Here is a 6,328-nt window from a genome sequence, read left to right on the forward strand (position 1 = left end):
TCTCCTATTAATCAAGTGGAATGGATTTGTTAATGAAGAAATAGAAACAGCGCTGTGTGAAACAATATTTCATAGTAAATGTGTGTGTGTGTGTGTGTGTGTGTGTGTGAGGGGGGGGTCCAAATTATTATTTTTTAAATGTGAGGGGGACACATCTCATTCACATATAATTGTTGTGACGCCTTTTCATGAAACACATGAAGACAAAAAAAGTGAGTTTTAAAGACACTCAGAGGATGGACATCAACAAATGAATACACTTTAAAATCAATCCAGTTCAAGATGGCAGCCACAGCTAATAAACAATAACAAACACTAAAATATGTGCAACAAACTCAATTTTACGCACGTTGAGCTAACGGTTGATGCTGTAGTTGCTGAGAGTGATGTCCAGCTCATACTCTGAACATCAAGTAAGCAATTAAAATGTGTCCAATAACTGCTGGAGTCAACTCTGTTAGGAAAATATATTCACACTGGTACATTTTCATCTTTAAATCACTCCTTGGTCTGTTGTCTTCATATTTCTCCTCCTGCATGTCATGTCGTGAGTGCAGCTACAGCGTGCACTCCCAAGACGACATTACCTGCAGTGTCCCTTTAGTGCGGACTGAACCAGACAAAAGGGCCTTCTCCTCCTCCGCTCCTGTTTCCTGGAATATCTTACAAAAACATCTGAAGCTCTCGACCTTGACCTCTCAAAGGGACTTGAAACAACTGCCAAGTTCAAGGCAAAACCCAGTGCAGACCTGTTTCTGTTTTTTCCTACATTGTTTTACAATGTAGCATGTTTTTTTTATTTTGTTTTATAACACTTCTTTTATATACTTTTAACTTTATATGCTTTTATATGAATGTTTATTGTTGTGTGTACCTCATTTATGTTTTTTGTTTAAATCAGGTCTCTCTTGTAAATGAGTCCTCGTGACTCAATGAGACTAACCTGTAGAAATAAGAGCTGAATGAATTGCATGAACCGTGGGATTGATTTTAGAGAAACTGAAAAAGTCATCATTGGGCGCTCACAGGACTGATTACCCTTCGAAGACAACTGTAATCAAGATGGTCGCCACAGCCAGCTAAACAAAACTAAAATGACTGAACATCAGTTTGTTTTACAGATAATGAGCTAAAAATTGGTGTGGTAGTTATCAGACTAATCTCCATCACAGATTACGAGCGCTAACAGATTACGCAAGATCTTGCGACCTGTGAGAGATTTCACACATTATTTCTTAAATGAAAACTGTCTTCTTCAAGGAATGCTGGACCTTAACTTCTTTTCAAACTGAAGTTCTTTCAAATCGTTAAACAAATAAAACATTTGCATTTAGTTTCAACCTGGAAAAAATGAAAATAATATTATACGGCTGTTTATTTTTTTTAACTTGTTCTGTTTATCATAAAATTGTTCTTTTTGTACAACTCTTTTCCTCACACACATGCTTCAGCAAAATCAAGCATACGCTCGGCTCTTGTGCACATGAGCTGTTGACGTTGTATCGTCCATAATAGTGAGGCCACTGCAGGGATATAGCAGCTAAAGCCCTCCTCTGAGAAGTACCGCTGTTTCTCTACCCAGGTGAGTTTTACCCTCCTGTATAAATCAAACATACATTTATTGCTGCTGTTACTCATGAAGCGCTTCTTGAAATGTAGGGATGACAAGAATCCATTGCTCTGAGGCGTCACGTTGGGAAACTGAAGCAGACACACAACTCTCAGGGAACAAGCCTTGAAGAATTAAAAGCAAACAAGATAGTATCTTTTCACAACGGGTTAAAGCTTTATTAAAGAGATTATAAGGCAGTAATGAAAACATGCAACTAATATTTTGTGACGTCAGCTGAAGATTAAGATTTAATCACAATGTTCTTCTGGTTGTTTGTCGAATCAAAATGAAAGATAAGGTTTAGGAGACCAGGAGGTTGGTTTTTTATTCTTAGAGTGATGGTTAATGTGAAATGTTCAAAAACAACGAAAATTATGAAATGCAGGATGAAGCTGCTTTGAAGAAGGGTTCGGTGGAAAAGTTGTGCACAACTTGTCGTAAAACCCCAGTTGGGCAAATAGTTTGTTAGAAATGTTTCCTCGTCACATCGTTGTTACTAGATGATTCACTAAAGATGACGTGAACGCAACATTAATATGTTCAGAGGCTTCAGTCGGATTTTGTACAAATAAACACCGACAAGAACGCTGGAGAATATACCCCAAATCAGAGACAGGCGCCCTAAATCTGCTGGTTTTAACTGAGTATGTCTCACAATTATAGTTCTTCATCTCGTGAAGGATTTAACAATAAAATACAAAAGATTCAGCTCATTTTAAATGTCATGGTGAATATATGTATATGGCAACCCCTGAAGAGGGAAAATCTGAAAAAGGAAGATGGTAAATATACTGTATGTATATATGATAATATTCATTATATTATAGTAATGTAATGCTATCCTCAAACTGTTTTTTATTCAAACTGGCAGAGGCTGAGATATAACAACACACTGACAAAATGATAAATAAAAGAATAAGTGCCAAAGCAGTTCTCCCAGCACACAGTGTTTCATATTTTATATTTTGAAGGAATGGAGGATTTCCCACGCCGCAATCTAACAACGTCAAAAATTGTTGGCAAAGACTTTTGGCCCAAACTGTTGTGCTTTGTCGCCTTACTCAGACGTTTCCATGAACCAGTTCAAGCCCACGAAGGTCTTAACAAAGACCATCTAAATAAAAACTATAACAAATCAACAGGAAGAGAAGCTGGTGTTGAATTCAAGTCTCGGTTAGCAAGTCTTGTCCAAAACAGCTGTAATATTTTGTTTTCCCATAATCCTCTTGGCAGCATCTCACCAAGGAAGGCAGTTTGAACCGACCAAAATAAAAGTAAAAATCTTGAAAGAAGACAAAGGCACACTGAGGCGGGGCACGCAGCGGCGGAGCCGGCTGTCCTGGGCCCAACAGAGAACTCAGCTCTGCCTTACAGCCGGGCCCACTCCAATTCTGAGCGAATGCTAATGAGATTGTTCTGATCCCTCTGGTGCTTCCCATGTTTTCAACACCTTCAAGGACCACATGGCGCTCGCAGCATAAAGACAACTAAATGAGAAATCTGAACTTTTTTTTTTTTTTGATGCCGGGGGCCTCTTCGCTTTTCAACCTGGCCGCCCATTCAGTGTACCGCCCAAAAAAGAAGACGATAAGAAAAGACGGTGCGACGGGGGGGGGGGGGGGGGGTGGTGGATGTGTAAACTTTTCAGGAAAATGGCATATTTGTGAACCTGAAGCCTGAAGTAATAATCAATTACTGGCCATGCCAGGGCGAAGCCTTTGACGCAGGATGAATTAGTAGTAGGGAAACCTGAAAAAGAGGGGAGAGCAAAGGAAGAGAGATGCTCAAATTCGGACGCTCTTTCTCACAAACCGCTGTAATGAGATCACTAACATCTTGAGCCGGCCTCCACTATAGCCACCAAACAACGGGCCACCAGATGAAAGGTGAATGGGCCCAGGTTCCCGCTGACTGGTTCAGAATCACTTTAATAGCACAGCTCCCTATGAAAGGTTCCTGGGTAGTAGCTCATATTAGCAGTGAAGCACACTGCTTAATAGGATGATGCCTTTTGGCTTTTGTCATGAGATGATTAAGGGCTTCGTTGTCACTGGTGCTTGTAGAGCACACGCACTAGAATCCACTCTGACTGGCTTATTGTCGGGTCTACGTTGTGGAAAGGAGTTCTTTTAATAAAAACACCTCTCAGGGATCTATCAGGTGATCTCTTCTGGGAGTCTCACATCCACGCTGCCCCTTTAAAACATCTCAAGAGCTTTGTTTTCCTCTAAAGACCCTTGAATCGTCCATTGTGTTTGGACAAAGACAAAGGACAAAATGAGAGCAACAAAAAGCTGAATATGCAAAACGCGCACGCGCATTTGTGATTATTGCGTCTTTCTTAGAAACCCTACTTCTGGTGGAAGTATTTGTTGTTTATTGCTCAGTTATAGCGTGCTTGTCTGTTAACGTTCTGACAAGCAAGAGAAAAGCGGAAAAATGAGATGAAGCAGCGTTTTTTGACAGGTTCACAAGACTGGACAGTTTGACAAAAGGAACCTTTCCCTTCAGCAGAACATTTATGAGCTTTTACATGATCCTCTGGCAAAATATCATTGAAAAGGAATTAAATTACCACTTTTTTCTGTTTTAAATAAAAGGAAGATTGGGTGTTTTACGATTGCCACTATTTACTGCAGATAGAAAGTGACTGAAAAGAGTGAATGTTGGCCAGACTGACGTTAAACAGAGAATGCTCTGTATGTCCATTTTTCTCAATCAATGCAGGTCTTTTCAATCAGGAGAGCTTTATACTCGGGATTAGTTTTGGCGACTTAAGAAGCTAGACTGCCTCCGTACCCCCACCATCTGCAGTGACACCCCCTCTCCACCCTCCTTCAAACCCCCTTCACAAAAATAGCACAAGGATACCGCCAACCTTTTCACTCTCGTCTAACAAGGCAGCTCCAGAGCACAGGCCCACTCCAAGTAATTAAATCAATCCCTTTGTGTTCCCCAATATTCCCCTTCAGTGGGTGACTGCCCAAGATCTGATTATGGCTCTTCATGCATATTCAGGCTGAAGCTAAAACTTGTCGAGAACAGCCATGTACTTTTTATATCGTGCCATGAGCAGTCAGCATGCACGCACGTCCTTTATTTCTTCAGAAAACGTTCAATACAAACCCTCTCTTTAAACAGTTTGATTGTCATATAAAACCCAAAGTCCAAAATATGGTTTGGCAGAAGCGGTCACCGGCTGTCGAGGCTCAAGTATATTTTGAAAAAAGCCATAAGATGAGGCGAAGTTAGGGTCGGAGCCCGAAAGACAAATTGGATTAGCAAGTATTGGATTAAAGGTAAAACGGAGGATAACAAACAAGAAAAGCTGCCTGTGATCACAGGATTTAATATATTTCTTTTCCTCTTAGATCCCTTTATTCTCTCCCTCCCCCCTTTTCCCTTTCTTTTTACTTTTTTGAGTTAAAGATCCCAAGCTTAAGACAGACTTACTAAAACTGGGATTAATTTGTAATGCTCCCCTAACCCTCGGGGTCTACCAAAGATTTGTTATCTAAAGCAAACAGGAAAAATATCCTACAACACAACAAGGGGTTTAAAGCCGTGTCTGTGGGGCATATGGGAGATTTTACCGTTGTACAAAAAGTGTTATCCCCGAGATGTTTATTTAATACAGAACATACGTTATCAAACCAAATCAAATCAATTCAAATGTATTTATTCAGCACATCAGCCGAAAAGATGCACACAAAACAATAAACAGCAACAAGACAACACCAAACGCACAAGACCAAAAAACAAACACAAATAAATATGATTAAACATATGATGACATGAAAAACATTAAGGTTAGGAAAAAATGTCAACTGTCACGGCGTATTAAAAGTCTGAGAAAAAATGTTTTTATAGACCAGACTTGAAACCTGGGCAGCTGGACCCAGAGTTTAGGAGCTACAACTGAAAAGACTTGACCACCTCTGTGGACCAGCTGGACCTCAGGAGAGCTAAAGACTTGACCACCTCTGTGGACCAGCTGGACCTCAGGAGAGCTAAAGATCACCTGCAGCGACTGGGTTTGTTCCTTTCCAGCCCGTCTGTGAATCATCCAATCATCCTCCCATCCTCTCCTCTGCTGGTGACGTTGCACGTTCGTGGTGAGACGTATTGTGTCACTTCCTGTTTGTCTGTTGGTAGCTTGAGTGAATTGTTTGCTCGAGTCGTCTCTGTTTTCTGGATTTATGTCTTTTGCACAGTTTTTCATTCTAGTTCACAAATAAACTTAGTACAGTTGTTTTTCTACTGTTGGATAGTGCTTTAAACACCTCTTATCTTTCAACACTTCTCGGTTTTTATTGGTGTATTTGGCTCTGCTAGCTCCTGCTAGCATTAGCTTAGCATGGCTGCTGCTTCTCTTCCTGCTTCCTCTGTTTTCTCTTGCTCCGTGTGTCAGATGTTTAGTTCCTCCTCTGCCTCCTTTAGTGGTAATGATACATGTAACAAATGTAGTCTTATGGTAGCTTTGGAGGAGAGGCTGTCTGAACTGGAAGCTCGGCTCCGCGATGTGGAAAAAACAGTAGCTAGCCAGGTCCCCTTAGACAGCGCGAAAACACAGAGGCTAGCTCCCGTTAGCGGTCCTCCAGCAGACCCCGAGCAGCCGGGACCCCAGGCCGGCTGGGTGACGGTCCGGAGCAAGCGTAGTGCTAATGCTAAGCCCCCAGTTCACCACCGACCCGTTCATGTTTCTAATCGATTTTT

The sequence above is a fragment of the Nematolebias whitei genome, chromosome 16 (assembly GCF_014905685.2).
Source record: "Nematolebias whitei isolate Nwh7 chromosome 16, NemWhi1, whole genome shotgun sequence".
In the NCBI taxonomy this organism is placed as follows: domain Eukaryota; kingdom Metazoa; phylum Chordata; class Actinopteri; order Cyprinodontiformes; family Rivulidae; genus Nematolebias; species Nematolebias whitei.